At 43.0% G+C, this 17903-nt stretch overlaps 1 protein-coding gene across 3 annotated transcripts in view; it reads left to right on the top strand.

The window, feature by feature from the left end:
- sema6bb (sema domain, transmembrane domain (TM), and cytoplasmic domain, (semaphorin) 6Bb) overlaps positions 1-17903 on the top strand; it is a 141172-nt gene that overhangs the window by 2920 nt on the left and 120349 nt on the right. Inside the window, exon 2 of one of the 3 annotated variants that reach the window (XM_078946305.1) lies at positions 1275-1412. The exons of the other annotated variants lie outside the window; for them this stretch is intronic. The gene's annotated coding sequence lies outside the window, so the exon portion shown is untranslated. The remainder of the gene's footprint in view (positions 1-1274; positions 1413-17903) is intronic. 3 annotated transcript variants of the gene reach the window in all.

Below are 17903 nucleotides of genomic sequence, written 5' to 3'. Positions count from 1 at the left end.
CATATTTTTCAGAGGAGCTCGTAATTTTCTCAAAAATCAGCAGTGTTCCCTATAATCTGATGTGTCTAATGTATGAATTCTGGGAGTGTTCACTGATTTTCTGTGGTACATGGACTCAAAAATCTCTTAAAGACCCAGTCCAATGAGAGTGGTGTGTTGAGCCCCTCAGAGCCTGTAAAGGTTGGTGTTTGGCCTCTGATGACGCGGTACTGACCGTGAACTGAGATCGTTGTTCAGATGGGATGATCTTGAATTCTGGTGAGCAGCTGAGAAAGGCGAACTCTGAAGGTTTTCTGCTCTTCCTCGTCTTTCTGTTGGACTGGAAGGGCCAATAGATTTGCAAATGAGCAGAAATCCGTCTTCAGGAGGGCTTTCTGTTAGTAGAGCTGTCAAAACCCGGATTGACAGGCGGTGACCAAATGCCATTGAGTTTGCACAGTGTTGGGGGGGGGGGTGCATTGAATCTGGCCCCTTTTCCATTTCATGCCATTTATTCCCACTGGGTTTTCCCCCCTGCTTGTTTTCCTTCACACATTCTACCTCCTTACCGCCGCCGCCTCCCCTCATTACCTCTCCTCTCCTGTTCCCCCTCTCCTCTCTCTCGTCTCTGCCTTCACCCCGCCTTTTCCCTCCCAAGTTCCTCTGGAGCCTGATGTGGGGGCCTCCCCGGCGGTGCGGTCCCTGTCTGCTGCCTGTCAGGGTAGGGGCCACTGCCCACCAGGGACCCTGAATGGGACAAATTGACCGTAACAATGTTCCCACTTAGCATGGGGAGCTGGGAAAAAGAGAAGGTGAAAAGGAGGGACGGATGATTGAGGGGCAGGCCGGCCGCATGGCCGCCTGGGGGGGGGGGGGTATGAATCGAAGACGGGCATTGAGTTGCATTGCTCGCGCTATGAGGTGCTCTCAGCTCACAAACACGTACGCACGGCTTTGCTTCTTGTGATTTGCCTGAGGCTGCTGCTTAGGTTACCATAGAAGCAGAACAAACACGCGTGTGCGAAGCTTTCACGCACCTCCACGGCCAGATGGGGGGGAAGGGGCTCGTCAAGACTCCCGGTTTGATCTCTGTGCGCCCACCGCCGTCCACCAGGTCAAGGATCATCCAGCCCCCTTTTAAAATGCAATAAGAGCCGTCTCCCAATGGGACCACCTCGGCCATTTAATCACTGCTGCTCCCTCGTCCTCTACTCCCCCCTTCTCTCTTTTAATCACTCCTTTTTCCTTCCTGTTTTCCCTTCACTCTCATCTTTGTGTCTCTCAATCATCCGCAGAAAATCCAGAGAAGATGAGAGTTCAAAGCCCGATGCAGACAGCAATAAGCGGCCCTTTCATTTCTCTGTGAAACGTGCAGCCCCCAACAGCGGCCGCAGGCCCGTCTCTCCTCAGCGTCCTCGCATTTTGAAGCCTCTGTAAGTGTGATGAATTTCTCAGAGGATGCGGAGCTGCGCGGCGTGGTGAGAGCCTGCGGTGGCGCAGAAACAAAGAGCGTAGCCGCTATCACCAAAGGCCAAGCAGCTGTTGAATAAAAACGGGTTTTGTGTAGGCTCTTTGTGTGTCCTTGTGTGTGCGGCTCCGCGTAAACGTGCGTCTTTCTTTTTTGTTGCAGTGAGTCACCAACACAGGGTTCTTGCAGTCGCTGCAGCAGTGGGAGGGAGGCATTTCCATGTGTATAAACAGTTGGCAGCTTCCCATGAGTGATACAGGACGAGGAGACGGGCAGCGGTCTACTTCCTGGAGACGCATAGGCGTTCGCGCGTGTGAACCGAATGTTTTTCACGGCCAGGAGGGGTTCTCATCGCTTTCCCTGCTTTTCCTTTCATTCTCCTTTTCTTGGGGGTCAAACGCGCCTCAGTTTGTTAACAGGAACAGACTTTAACGAGGCGCTCGGGATGGGAAGGAAAGCGCTTCGCCGGCCCCATTTGCTAAATGCAGTAAATAAAATACGAACTGGTTCAAGAGGAAGTTTGCCTCCAGGTTTCAGTCTTACATATCCCCTCACCTTTTTTTGGTAAAATAACAAGGCCCAACCTGACAGGAGCATATTCTGTGCCAGCAGTCGCAGCGAAATTGCATTATTTTTCCCTGACATGATATAAATAGCATCACTTATTCATGCTGTTGCATTTGGAGACACCTCCTTGTTTTATTCCCCTGCGGGGGTTACCATGATCACCAGCTCATAACTGAGAATGGGAGCAGATCTGACTACCTGTTGGTGGGAAACCGAGCGGCGAGCACGCCGGTCACACGCAGCCTGAAACGTTTCCCGTTCCTGCTCGGCGGGCCAGAACTGGAGTTTATAGCTGCTTCATGTCTAGAGGGAACAGTCCAGCCAGCGCCTCTCTGTCCCGCGGTTTAACGGTTTGAGATGCTGCAGTCCAGAACGGCCTCGTTGTCTGACGGTGACGCTGAAATGTTTACCTTTGGCTCCCGCTGGTTTACTGTGCTCCTACGGTTCTGGAGCGGGGTCTTAAATAACATGTAATGCAGGCCCTCCCTGCGCCAAGTTTACTGCTTGTGTTGTCTTTCAGGGTAATTAACGGTTTAATGCATTCAGTGACCTGAGGAAACCAGTCATGCGGTAGAAGCAGACAGAAAACTGGCTCACGGGCTCACACGGATCAGGACACTTGGCCGGGCTTGAGACGGTGCAGGAGCCGTGACCGAGTATCTCTGAGCTCGGTAATGGCGGAGCCGAGAGAAGGGAGTGCAGATGAGACCAAAAGGGGTTGTGACACGCTGATGGTTTATGGATCAAGCGGAACTTTATGTGAGGAGCAGAGAGGCACTTAGCAGAAAGAAAGGGCACGGGCGGAGTGAAGACAGGAGAGGTGGAAAATGGAGGAAGAGTCTTGAGAGGATGCTTGTTGAGCCTCGGTTGCTGTTGGGGAGTGGAGGAAAGTGGCTCCTTGAATGTTCTCGCCTAAATGTAATGGCTCAGAAGCACCAATTAATGTACAGCCTTGCTGTGGGTCTCCGCTGTGCCGAATCAAAGAGGCCTTGCTGCGCTGGGCGTCTGCTCATCGCCTGAGCAGAGCGTACGAGCGCACACTCACGGCTCACTGAGGGGATTTTTTAGCCAAGACACTGAGCCAAAAAGGGAGATTTGAGATGAAAGCATCACGTGGAGCGAAGAGCTGAGTGTCAAGGTGAAAGAACAAAAGGATGATGACTTAGATTTTGTGCTGAAAGGATGAAAGGCAGGTCGGGTATGATGGACTTTTTCGCTGGGTGAAGACCGAAAAGATGAAATGAGGAGTGGAGGAGGAGGAGGATGAAGAGGAGGAGGAGGACAGAATGTGCTTACTGAGTGGGAATCGCACAACCAGACCAGGGTCCATCTGGAGGCAACAGGTCTGCTGACAGCAGGCGAGTTGTTGATCCAAATAGCTCAGTCATGTGTGCCAGCCGGGGGCTCCCCCTGTCCAGGACCCCCGGAGACCCAGCCGCTCTGCCGGCAATCTGTCCCCCCGGTACCAACCGGCAGACCCCGCAAGACGGGGGAAGCAAGCCTTTTTTGATGAGTTCTGGATTATAACCGAGAAGGGGGTCGATTTGCGAGCCGCCAGAGAAGTGGACGCTCTGAGCGCCGCAGAGTTTTGTCCAAGTAATGGAAAGGATTTAAGCTTCTTCACAGCAAATCAGTTAATGCTCTGGATTACTCTCTGGTCTGAATTCATTACCATCTATTTTACAGTACACCAGAAGCATTAACAATAGAAATGACAAATCAATAAGCCACAAACGCCCATTAATAATTGATATCCTACCCACAGAACAGTGTTTCTTTAGCGGCTGATTGGCAGGTCCTCTGTGCTGGATCTTCTGTTGCTGCCATGCTTTCAGAGGAGCCCGCTCGCTGTAGGTAAGGGGGGGGGGGGGTCATTTGTATTTGCATGTAAATGTTTTTCACCCCTGACTGGACTGGTGAGGCAATCAGAATGAGTCTCTGTCTGCACGACTTTAGAACAAGGATGCAAAGACGGACTGTCACGTCCGGAGCCCATGCCAGGATTCCCCTCACTTCCATTTGCTCCTTCATGAATTTGTTTTCCGTGGGAAGGAGGACAAACGCGCTTTAGCTTCACATCCTTTTCTCAACGTTGTTCACATCCCTGCAGGACAGGAGTCGCCCAGCATGACCACCTCGGTTTTCCAGAAAATGACAGGAATGCGGAAAACAATATTCTGAGTTCAGACTGGAAACAGCATCTTCTTTAATCTTGTTGGGACTGATGACGGGAACCCAGATGGACTCGAACACTGACGGACAGAACACGAGGTTTTAACCCTTAAACGCTGGAGATGTCACCGGAGACACCTAAATAACTCTTTGACAATAACATAGCTCTTTGTTTTTGCGATCAGCTGGAATTTATGTTGATGGCGTCATCACTTCATTACTGTAAAGTGTTGCAAATCCGTCCGCTTCAGAACGAGCTGGAATTGCGTAAATGTTTTAAGACTTACGGTAGTTAAAAAAAATATATATATATATATATATATATGTGTGTGTATATATAAACACTGGAGCTAAAGCTAAGGGGTTAAAAGGTTAATCTGGATTAAACCATTAACTGTATCTGAGAACTGATAGGCCACACCCCTACCACGTGAAAACAGGCTACACAAAATCTGTCAAAAGTTTTGAATGTTGGGGCCAGCGAGCTCCGCCTGCTTTTATTAAGGCATCTGACTGGTCAGTTTATTGCTTGAATAACTTGCGATAAAGAAAAAATATGAAAAAACTGAAGATTACCAAGAACTTAAAAAAAAGGGTATCAGAGCCAGAATGGTTAGTCTGACCACTAGAATGACTGTCAGCTGTTTATTTCTCTATAGAAGTCCATGGGATTTTGGCTTCTAGGAGCCACTTCCTGTTTGAAATGCCAGGGGGGCGGGGTCACTCAGTCCAGTTCTCTGATACAGACAGCAGTACAGACACAGAAATGAACGGAGGATTCCGCTTTTTATGTGGTGCCTAAACCTGCCGATTTTTCCTCCTCAGCCTCTAACTAACAGACGTGAAGCGGCGGGCGTGGGCGGATGGCGGTGGTGGTGTTGAAGACCCTGTCTGATGAGGAATTGACAGAGTATGAGGACGTCAGAGATATTCTCCAGTCACCAATTGGAGAATATCTCTGCACTCTGCAGCCCGGAGACACTTTTGACCCTTCAGTAGTTGTCAGCGAATGTAAACATGGCGGTTTGATCGACCTCTCCGGCTCCGAGGAGCTCGGTCCACGCTGACAAATGTTCACGCAAACACCTCCCACATGGCGATGACGGATCCGTGTGAGCGTATCTGCATGCTCGCTCCTGACTGTCAGATTTCTATCAGCCTCTGTAGGTCTTTCAGGGAGGACAACTCCTCTGGTTCCGATAAAAAACAGGTGAAAGATCGGAGAAGATGGAGACAAAAGTCCAAGTCAGAGTTCAACCTGTGAAAGCAGAAGTTAATGCTGTCTGGTTGGAACGTCTGCAACATTTGTGAGTTTGTGAATCCCTGCTGGATCCCGGTGCTCCGTTCTTTCTGTGAGATGGTCAGAAATGTTGTGTTCTTACAGAAGAGCCGTCTGTTTAAAAAAACTCTCCCTGTTTATTCTTCCTTTGCTTTGATGTGATGCTTCAGACGTTTCTGTGATATTTTTCCGCGGTTTTCTCTCAATTATGGGATGTTGTGGTTGCTCTGCAGCAGGATGATGAAGGCGTTGGTTAGCTTCTGCTTTGTTTTGTGGTGTGTTTGGGTTTGCTACATTTAGTCTCAGAGTTTGTGGAGCTGAAGACGCTGCTGGATCGCAGTGGATTGGTTTTGATAGTGGTTTCCATCAGAAGCTGGTGTTGATGGCTCCTTCGTCGGTTCCGCCCACACATCTGGTTCTTCCTCTTTTTGGTAGAAATCCCCTCCGAAGATCCAAACAATGACTAACACAATAAAACAAAGGCCTTCAGATGAAGAGCTGAAGGTCGGGTTTTGTTTCTGTTTGACATAAAAATTTAACGTAATTTAACCCCATAACTGTTTTTTTCTTTCTTTTTTTGTTGTTAATTTTGGGTATCATAAAATGATAAAATAATAAAAAGAAAAAAAAAATGTAAGTACCAAGAAAAAAAAAGAAAAAGGAGAGAGGCCAAAAAAACCTAAAACGAATAAATTAAAATGAAATAAACAATCGAAAAAATAAATAACATTAAAAAAAAAAAGGTGGCCAAAAACTCAAAAATAAATAGTAAATAAAAATAAAATGAGGATAATAATAAAGAAAAATAATAAAGAAAAAAAGACCAAATTATGAAAAATTAATAAACTAAAATAAAAATAAAAAATAGAAAAACATTTAAAAGAAAAACAAAAGAAAAAAACAGCTGCCAAAAACACATCTATAACTAACAAATGAAAAATAGAAATAAAAAAAGATTAAAGTATAAAGAAAATAAAACAAAACGCAACGTCCAACTAAACAAACAAACACAGGAATAAAAAAGAAATCAGTGGTCAAATTTGACCCTTTGGGTTCTGCAGCCTTAAGGCCCGTACACACCGGGACGAATATTCGCCAGGCGTTATTCGCCAGCGTTTTTCGCCACGTTTTTTGTGTTCACACCCAGGCGATTTTCGCTGACGATGAGTGGAGTGAACATGCAATTTCATTCCCTGACATTAGATGGCGCTTAATGTAAAACAGAAATACTCCTGTACACAAGGTGGCGCTGCGCAACTTTACGCTTCTTAAAGTCGCTTTTCACTCAGAAGAAGAGAGCAAGTATTTACACGCTTGTCAGAATCAAACAAAGAAAACATGAATATTTCAAGCACCAGTAGCTCCAACTGGTACTTGGTTCGGGGATATTTTAGAATGTCCGTCATTATTGCTTCGCGGCTGTGTAGACGCTACTTGGCGTCTATCTTCTTCGCTGGTATGTGTGCTCAGCAAGGCAGTTTTGTGTTTGAGCGCCCCCAAGTTGTGTTTTACTGTAACTTCAGAAGCTCCAGACACGTGAGCAAAAGCGCCATTCTCATTGGTCGAGTAGATTTCGACGCGACGCGTCGAAAAAAAAAAACGAACCCGAGGCGTTTTTTTTTTTTGACGCTTTAACGCGTGGCGTTTTTTCGCGTCGGTGTGCACACTCTCGTTGGTGCCCTTTGTTTAGTCACGAGGCGTTAAACGTCGGCGAAAATCGCCGGCGAAATTCGTCCCGGTGTGAACAGGCCTTTAATTCTTTTATACTCCTTCCCTCAAAGGGGGGTCTTTTGCCATGAGATCATCCTCCTCCCAAGTGTTAAAGATGACAAGTGTGCAAGTTTACACGCCAACACCGTTCTTCATGAGAGCTACTACAGTTCTTCGTGAGAAACATGGATGGACTTGTACATTGAAATATCCCACCATATATTGATGATAGATATCCCCTTTCAGGATATCTATCATCTGTGGCCAGCAGTAGAAAACTGGATTCAAGACATTTAGCATTTGTTTAGTGCTAATTCTTTGGTTGGTTGTTTGTTTCAATAACTCGAATATACTGATAAACTGAACACAAAAATAAGTTGTGTGTGCTGTTTTTTTAATTTATGTATTTATTTTTTGTAATTAGTATATTAATGCTTTCAACGTGAACTGTGCAATGATAACTGTTAGAAACTGACATTTGGGCCAATTAAACCAGAGACAGTCATTCATTTACTCACGTTGGAAAAAAAAAGTTTATGTTGCCAATCAGTCTCCCTATTATACATTTGGTGTAACAAACAATAATGTCAGACACTCCTTAAAATTCAAAATGTCATTATTAGTTATGAGGGAAAAGACCAAATGAAATGTGAAATGAAAATATAGAGCCCTAGCAGATCTCGACGCTCCGTAGCTATGTAGTTTGTCCTAGCGGTGTTACCGTAGTGTGACGTCATCATTAGTTGCAGGTCGAATACTTTTGGTACCTACACCGGCCTGCACCTCTCATGTGGGCGGTCTCTTTTTAAACTCTTTATTTTTCTCTGCTTTTTGGCTCCTACGGCGTCACCTGGCGCCGCCCCCACCCCCCAGCTGTCATCAGCACCATTAACAGCCACTACAAAGTGGCTTTGAAGCTCTGCTGGGCTTAGCTGTAATGGAAGGACAGCTTCCACCTCAAACTGTAAAAAAGCCGCCAGGGTCACCTTTTTCCTCCCCAGATAAAACTTTAGACCCTTCAAGAGGAAAAATCATCGTCTTCTTTTCTTTTTCCCTCTAATCTCTGTTTCATCACCGTCTTCTTTTGAGAAGCCCCATCATTCCTTAAAGACAATCATCCCTAAGTGATCCGCACATATAATAATGTTGCTCTCTGAAGCTCCTTTCTATAATTAATGCACAGTTATCACTTCACTGGATGCATTATCCAACATTTGCATTCCTTTCATGTATTCCTTTGGTGAGTTGGTGCTTAAAGCTTCATCAAGTTCCTGCTCAGATGGATTTTGGAGACAGCAGGTGTTTGGTTAAAAGTGCAGAGATGCCTTTAAAAAGCACAATAAAACAAAAAGAAAATTATTTGTAGCCAGACCGAGACAGTAGATAACCGCCTCAAAGGGATTCAGATACAGCTGATTCCTGCAAATAAAACACAGACGCCTGCAAATAACAGCAGAACAGATGTCTTATCAGACTTTTGACATTTGAGAGGCAAATGTTTTAGTATCTTACAGATGTTAACAAACTTCTCCATCCTGCTTCTGTACCTGTCAGGCGAAGGTGAGTGACTAAATAATCCACAACGATAAGAAGATTCAGGAAGTAGACACGTCCGTTTCTGGTCTAGAACTGCGTGGATTTGAAGATCTTGAGCTCATACATATTTCCTGTATCATCAAATGCTGTTCAGGTTCTACAAAGTCACATTAATCTGGGCTTTGTGGGCTGATCGAAGGAGGGAGACTCGCAAAATGACAGTTTTAAAAGTTTTAGAAGAAATGGGTCCAGAGTTTAGGCTCTTTCATAAAAGTCTTCAAGCAAAACAGAAAATTAAGCAAAAATCTGACTTTATGATAACATATGATTGATGGGTCTTACTCTGAAAAATGGTGGTCTGAGGTAACTGAGGTCTGCTTTTAGTCCGATTTGGATGCAGTAACAGTAGAAGCTGCTTTTCTGCAGATACTTGTCCACTGTCCAGCTTGTCTCTTCTTCACAGTTTTTTTTTTTTTTTGCTGGGTGGAAAACACAACAAACAAAGCAGGGAAGCTGATTGTGCTCACTGCTGTCAACTCAGCCGGGGTTTTTGTGAGGCAGCCGCTCAGCATTTTCTCGCCATTGTCGACTTTCCTCCCCTGTGCTGATAAGGGAAAGCTGCGAGTGTGGCGGGTGACTGGAGTCCTCCTCAAGAGTTCTTATTTAGACCGAAAAGAGGCTTTGCGACACTTTTGTCGCTGTGAAAAGTCTACATCAGTATCTTTGTGTGGAGGTGGAGAGATTTCATTTGGATCTGATAATCCCCTTTCACTCCTGAAATTAGTTTCTTTCTCTCAGGGCTAGCATACAGACGCAAAATTACAACTGAGGGAGGATTACAAATGTAGAAGTGTGAAACGGGAAGATAAGGAAATTAACGGCGCTTTTTTGCAGAAGAGGGAGGAGGTTTTTGTGCCAGCTGTCAAGGATTCTGTTTGAGAGTCTCACCTGGTTGAAGAGGGCTGTGGAAGAGGGAGTCACAGGATTGGCAGAGCTGCAGGGAGGACTTGTGTGTGTCTGGTACACAAACACACACCGAAGCAGCAAACCCAGCGGCTCATGAATGCACATCAGCGATGCTGGCTCCACGAGGCAGTTAGCCAAAACAGTGATAATAGAGGCACAACGGGCAGAGAGGAGGAACAAAACTGGGCCTCGCAGGTTTTTTTGGCGGGACTCATTAGCGCACACCCAGAAACTAATGAAGAGCCAGGAAGGCAAAAGCAGGAAGGAGGGAGGCCGGGGCAGAAATCAAACAGACAAAAATGAATAACTTCTGCCCAAACACTTCCAGTACATCCAGGGTTTGTGAAAAAGTCGCTCTGTGACAAACTAATGATGTGTTCAGTCAGAAGCCGATGACTAGTGGGACTCTGTCTGTGTGAATACATCTTTCTGCAGGCTTTTCTCTGAATGTCACTGTATTTTGGTGGAGTAGTGCCTTTGATGTGTGTGGCAGGAGACACACACGGGGATGTAGAGAAACACTGGTTGGTTTTTGTTCAGCAAGTGTTTTTGGGGAAGTCCCTCAACCCTGCGCTGACTGCCAGCTTAGTGTGTGTGTGTGTGTATTAGTACTTGTTTTTGTCACTTGTTAGGACTGTTATTGGTATAACCACCACCGTAGAGGGGCCAATAGTATGGGGCTAAATTGGAGGTAAGTGATTGAAAAACCACAGAATAAATTTTGGATTTTTTTTTTTTTTTTAACATTTAGAACATACAAATTGAAGGTAATATTGCAAATTAAAAAAAAAAAAGTTAATTTGAAATAAATGTATTTTGAAGATGAAGAAATACTAAAAACTGGACTTGCAGAGAACGATAAACCTAAAACTGCTACCAAGTGAAAAACTTCGATCAACTCTGAAAAGAAAAATTCTGCATTGAAACTGCAAGTTGAGGACTGAAATTAAAAAGGAGAGATAAACAGAAAAACCTGGCCAAAAAAGAAAACTGGAAAATATAAAACAGCTGATTTATATTGAATGCATTAGAACTTCACTACTGTAAAGTCTTGCATGTCAGCACAAGACTTCAGAATCTGCTGGAATTACGTTGATTGCATAAATGGCTGAAGAGTTGGAGCTAAAGCTCTGGTGTTAAAGGGTGAGCCAAACCTGATTTTAACCCCCTACGCTAGGCTTTGAGGGGACACTTGACCTACACTAACGAACAGTGATGTAATTTTTAAACTCTTTGTTTAGGGTGTAATTGTAAATGGTGGTTAGTTTAGAGTTTGGTGAAACAGTGTAGATGGATGTTCTCATTCATCCAGGTGACATCATCTTGAAGTTGAGTTATGGCAGCTAGACTTAAGATCTTTTGTTTTGAACCAACGTTCAAACGTGATTTCATCCAAGGGGCTTCATCAAACTGATGATGAAGACTGAAGATGAAGAAAGCAGACTGATGAAGGCACTTTGAGTGGTGACATGTTTCAAGAAAGACGTTTTTAGATGCCTTGACTCAACTTCAAGACGTTCTCTGGTGATGTTTGGGGTACAGGTCTGAGTTGGAAAAATCAATGAAAGTAAAAAGAAAAAAACCCCACAAGATTAAAGCTTTTGTGTGTGTGTGTGTTATGGCTTAACTTATTTCTTACATCTTTTGTTTGTCAGAATAAACAATAACTAAGATTTTGTTTTGAAGCTTATCTGGGTTTTTATGTCATGCTGTTAGCATCAACCCAGCCTCCTTCCCCTGACTCGGTACAAACAGCATCAAAGTGCTGAAACTGGGAAATCTAAATATTCCTGTTATCCAGCAGAGCTTCTGCACTGTGATGTTATTCTGTTCCCACGTCTGTTCCAGTTTTCTAATCATTAAACCCAAAACGGAGGTGCAGCGATCCCTGCCAAGCTACTGGATCAGCTTTGATTTAATAGATCACAATAGGATTACACTTTTTGAGTGAAAATGCTTTAATGTGTTACTGATTTGTTTGTCAAATTTAATGTTGATTGATCATAAAAAGGGTTTTACATAACTATTAGTTAAAGCTAAACCAGTGTTTTTCAGCCAGTTGATGGTCAGCTGTACCGTGGGAAATTACCCATTCACTGATCTAAAAACATTTCCCATCTCCAGGATTTCAGCTCTCTGTTCATCCAAACAGGCCCTGATAAAACACTGAGTAGTTGGGAATATGAAAGATCATAAAATACTTTTTTCTTTGTGTTTATTTGATTCTATTAAAGACATTTTGATAAGAATGACGGTACCGCGATGTTGCTGATTTTGGAAATGTCCCGCCCCTTTAACTGTCTCCACCAATCATTCTTGGTGGCTTAATCATACGTCATCCGTCTAACCCAGGGGTCGGGAACCTATGGCTCGCGAGCCATATATGGCTCTTTTGATGGTCACATGTGGCTCGCAGACAAATCTTTAATTATACTTTTTTTTTATCATTAGTCCAGTCCTTCTCGGGCGCGATGCGATGCCAGAGGCGCGCAATAGTAGCGGTGCTTGGAGAGAAAAATCTGCGCCAGCGCTATCAGTTTACTATTATCTATAATTTCACAGAGTTTGTACCAACTGGAAACCTGTGAATTGCCGTGCCTAAAACTGCGCGCTCCCGTCTCTGAGAAAGAGCGCGCAGATGCGGGGACGGGATGTGTGAGGGAGAAAGCAGAGGGGTGGGGCTGAGGTGTTGTGGGGACCGGCAGCAGGTGAATCGCGCAGGGATTGTAAAAACGTAAAACCCGCTGTCCGTCTCTCACTGCAGCGTGTGAGTGTGTGTTTGGCTCCCCGTCTGCATGTGAGCAGTCTTTGTCACATCTACAGAACATTCAGACCTAAGATCACGTTAAAGTCTCAACGCCTGCATGAAGCAGAAACTCACCACGTATCAACCAGACTAAAGCATCAGCAAAACTACTACGAGAAATACTCATCATTTATTAGCAACAGCATAACGATGTTATTAAAAAGAATCCACAGACTTATTGTACTTTAAAAATGTTGAAATTACATCAAATGCACACATTCATTTGTATATTTAGTTTTAAACATATTGTCGCGGACTGAGTTGGATGGCTGTTGGGCCGCGTTAAAAGTTCTGGAGTTCATTGAACGCGTCAAGCAGAGATCTGATTGGCCCTCAGTTCTGTCGCTCAGCCTGTTGTTAGGTAGTTTGGACCAATGGGGTTCAGCTATGGGCCGAATAAGGGAAATGGGAGGGCTGGAGCGGGAGCAGGTGAATATAAAGTTGGGAGAAGCGCTCTCTCTCGTCTCGTGTCGACAGGAGAGATTCAGGAGTTGCTGAATTAATTTTACGGCGTTTGTTGTGGTCTACAGTAACCTGAATAAAGAACCTTAAAAGAGGTTAAGTCTCCGTGCCTCAGTGTGGGAAAGGGACGCTACATTATTGTATGGCTCTTTCGAAATTACATTTAAAAATATGTGGCGTTTATGGCTCTCTTGGCCAAAAAGGTTCCCGACCCCTGGTCTAACCAATCAGAAGTGGTTAACATCCTTACTTCCTTATTCTGATTCTGCTCATAAAGTCTCTCAGTTCTAACAAAATACCAGCTAAAGCTCGTCTTTAGCGGTGTAGCTTTCCACAGAATCCGGTGTCAGACTGTGGAAAAAGTGAACAAAACAATGAAACTCAGAGACGCAAGTCTTTCTGGCATCACTACATCTCCCATGATGCATTGGGTTAAAGTGACAGCATCTCAGCGTACAATGAGTCTTCCCTGTTACACGTCTTGTAACCACAACGAACACACATCAAACAGTTTTTAAATCTTTTTGATGAAATCAGAGGTCAACAGTTTAGTTCTCCTTCAAGGTTTGTGTTTATTAACAGCCAAACATCCCAGAGTTTGGTCCAAGTTTCAAACTGAAACACTTTTCTAAGAACGTCTGGATTATTTTATATGTTAAACTTCAGAAGAAGTAATAACAACATTTAAGAAACAGGATTAAGGTGAAGTGGTCAACAGACACAATTCATCTAAAGTGAAACAATTTTGTCATCTAAAAAGAAATTTTTCTGAAGAAAAGAAAAAAAAAATTTTTGTTAAAGTTTTCAAAGACTTCATCTTTGATTAAGACAAGAGAGAAACTAATAAAACTTCAACATGTTCACTTTTTGTGTAGCTAAAGAAAACAAAAATGTTAGTTATGTTGTCTAAAATGTATCAAACATATTGTGATCATGTAAATTGTTCATAAATTACAGTTGCCTTTGCACCAACATTTAAAACAAATCACAATTTAAAAAGAGTATCTTTCTAAATTTCTAAATATATATAATTTTCTATGTTTATATATATATATATATATATATATATATATATATATATATATATATATATATATATATATATATATATATAGTGAGGCTACATAAAATTGCATGTTAATAAACTGGAGGGAAAAAAACTACTAGGGTAAAATTTCAAATAATTTAGTTGAAAATTATTACGGAAAACTAACTTAACTTTTATTTCAACTTTTAGAAAAAACAGCTGCAACTTCCAGCTTTTTCTGCCACAATTATCACAAAAATGCATGTGAAATTGAAGAGGGACTGTACATCACTACAGGCTACAGAGTTTCTCCTTTTTTCAGTTCTTGGATGCTGGTGTGCTGCGGGACTTTTGTCAGGGATAAAGTGTGCCTTGGCTCAAAAAATGGTTGAGAAACACTGAGCTAAACAACAGCAGACATTTTAGTCATTCATTTATAAATTATTACATGAAACAAAGGAAAACTGTTTAATGTCTTTAGCAATACACAGAATTGTTTAAAAATAAATTCATGGATTTTATTAATCAATTTAGCTATTTAATAATTTTGTTAAAATTTATATATTTTTAAATCCAATTAAAAAAGAATGCAAAAAAACTTTTTTTTTTCAGTTTTTTGATTTGCTGAAGAATATATGTAATTTTGTTCACATGAGAATTTAAAATAGTTGAAAGAAGTTCACAATTTAGGAATGTTGTGTGAAAGAAAAGTTGTAATTTCATTTTTTAAGCTTAAAAATGTGACTCTTTGACAGACTCAAACCTTCAGGATGTCATTCTTTGATGCTTCCATCATGGATTTGGCGGCTGGGATTAGATTTTCAGTTGCATTTTTTGAATAAAGTGTTTTTTATTTCTTTTTTTTTTAATGGGCAAGGCAACTGGTTTCCCCTCCAAAGCCCCTTTAGATCCATTTTCAGGGACCTGTCTAATTTCGGTGCATGGCATTACTACTGTCATTAACAGGACCTATTACCCACTGGGGGAGTGGGCCGCAGCCAAAATGTTAGCTGGCACCAACCTGAAAAAAATCTAAACACTCTCCATGTTGAGTTATTTGTTTCTTAGATCATAACGACGCCTGCCTAAAAGGCCTTCGGCGTCTCATCTTGTGCCACAGATGTGTTTTAATTTTGTCGAGCGGAGCTGTAACATGGTTTGTGAGTTTGTGTGGGAGTCTGGTGAGTTTGTGTGTTTCTATAAGACTTCTAAGTTGGCGGCACAAATGGAAGGATTTTGATCATATACCCAACTTTCTACATGAAAAAATGCTCTTTATTCTTTGAGATCATGCCTTGTTTGTCATATTTGTTTCTTGACGACCATTTGTATCACAGCCAGGAGGAATTTGTTGTTTATAAGGAGTCTGTTGGAAGGCAAAATTTAGAAAAAAAACAACAACCAAATAATCTTTGAAAGAGAATTAAACCTTGGCTTCTTGTTAATTAGACCATTTTAAGGGTCTCTGTTATCCGACAGGCTTCAGAGAAAAGAGCAACACGGACTCCCAGAACATGGTCCTTAAAGTCACAGATATCCAAGAATAGTCTGTTAATTATGGATATTTTTAGGAAGCTGAGACAATAAAAAAAGATCTGTTTCTGGACTCATAAACTGAAACTGTAGGCAGAATTTATAACAGGGATCCAATTCACTTTATTCAGTTAATGTCTGCTGTAACCGAGAGACACCATAAAAAGAAGATTTAAACACCGGACAGGTGTTAAAAAATAACGAGTTTTAGCCGTTTATTCACTCAGACTCAAAGTGAACTTTATTGTTTGGACATAGTGGCTATCAAATCAGTAATGGATCATACTAATATAGAGAATGTTTAGGCACTAAATTCATACAGTCCAGCCAAAAATCATCCACACATCTGGAGACAACTTTGATCAAACCAGCAGGAAATGACATCTCACAGGAAGTAGAAAGACCACAAACAGCAGAAACAATTCTCAGATTTGATTTACATTGAATAAAAAGTGAAATTTCCTAAATATGCCAGAACCATTAAGGATCTTTGGCCTGATCTGTGTACTTTGATTTGTCGCTATTTTCTCTTTGAAACTTGTTCTTACCTATTCGTTTCGAGAAGTTATTGTGAGGCTTGAGTTTAATGCCAGAACTTTCACAAAGCCTAATGAGCTTTCAGTACATTTCCATTTGTACAATGTTTCGTTTTCTGTAGGCTGACCCTCCTGTACAGGTTAAACAAAACGTTGTGCGTGGTTAAAATGGTCACGGTGGCAGTGAAAAAATGTTTGCAAGGAGCATAAACCGATTGTCAAGCTGCTAGAACTTTGGCCAAATCCTCGGCCATTAGAAGTCTCTGCTTCGTATCAGTTCGTGATTTGATTCGTGACTCTGATGAAAGAGCCATCTAAAGCCAGTGGAAAGGAAAGTGCTGGTCCAGCAGGGAGGGGGGCCACTTCAGGCAGAAAATCCAAGTGGAGCAAACAAACTGCATGAGGTGTCAGAGGAGACGCAAACACCTCACTTGAGTGTGTTTGTGTTGTCTTCTCCCCGGCTGCTCTCGGTTTTCCAGCTGAGGAACAAACAGGGGTCACTTCCAAAGAGAGCTTTGCTGCTGCATGAATGCCTTTTGAAAGAATGCGCCTTACTTGCCAAGAAGGAAAAGAAATAAGCGACCCCAGAGCGAGAGCTTGAAGTGAGCTAATCAAAGTATTCTGCCACCAGAGCAAATGCAAGAATTTAAATTTAGAGGAGCATCAGAAAAACAAGAAACCTGAGTTTTTCTCCCCGTTGGCCGCACCCAGAATGTAGTGAAGCAAGATAGAAGTCTTTGTGAATGGATGACGCCCATTTCAAATCATTACGCCACGCTGAAAATGGATAAAGAAGCCAAAGCAGCGAGCGGCGGGTGGGAAAAGCAAAATCTATGTTTTTTGTGTGTTTGTAATTGTTCCAGCATGTGCATGTTTACTCTCCCCTGTTGCTTTTGCAATTATCATCCTGAGTCCAGAGGCTTTCTGCCCCAAGTTAGACTGTGTGAAACACTTGGGTGGCTTGATGGAGTCTGGCCCCTCACAGTGCACAAACACAGCCTAAAGACACCAATTAGTTAATTAACCAAAAATACCAAGATTGGATCTCCAGGCTGATAAACAGAAACGGGAACATCTCTCCTCTCTCCGTCTTCCCTCGTGGGAGGAATTCTGGAGAGTAAAAGAAAAAAAAGAAAAATCTTGTTGGTAGTAGTTTCCGGCTGTTTGCTCTTCACTCAGCAACAAAAGCCGGTAGTTTGGAGGGTGGAAGGCGTTTTTGAATGGATGAAGTATGGACGTCAGCTGACCTGTTTGTGTCCCGCTGGTTAAAGGCTTATTTGTCTGCCTGGTTGGGTCTCGAGCATGTGTCAACAGACTCCACATGCTGAGCTCCTGTAAACCAGCGGTGGACATGAGGAACATTAACAAACCCCGACTGTGTCACCACCTCGCTTCTTCTCACAGTCAGTTTGGAGGTCTAATTTTATTTTGGGTGGTTGGGGGGGGGGGGGGGGGGGGGGGGGTTAATGCATCACAGCTTTACAGGAAGCACGGTTACTGTTTCTATCATTTGACTGTGATTAGTGTTTTTATGTTTCCTGATGGTCTGATTTACCTAAACTCTTGTCTTCTGAGTCAGACCATATCAGGGCTGAAGCTGGCCTGTGTTTGCTCTTCTTCTGAGTATTTCCAATGCTTCCTCCTGTAGCCTTAGCCTGGTGCTCCTCGTCACCTTTTATCCGTCTATGCTTCTCGCCGTTTGGCCTCCTGGCTTTGGGTATCAGACCATGTCTTCCCTCATTATGAAGCATTGTCCAGCGCTGTCAGAGTGGCAGGATCCAACCTGTGGCCCGTTGGCAGAGTCCAGCTCTGCTTTAAAACATCTCTGTCCTGCTGATGAGACTTCTGCTTCTGTAAAGTAG

Source organism: Oryzias latipes, chromosome 4, assembly GCF_053564925.1.
Source record: "Oryzias latipes strain Hd-rR chromosome 4, Olatipes_Hd-rR_3.1".
Lineage (NCBI taxonomy): Eukaryota > Metazoa > Chordata > Actinopteri > Beloniformes > Adrianichthyidae > Oryzias > Oryzias latipes.
The sequence above is the reverse complement of the archived record's forward strand: the minus strand, read 5'-3'. Positions and strand labels throughout refer to the sequence as shown.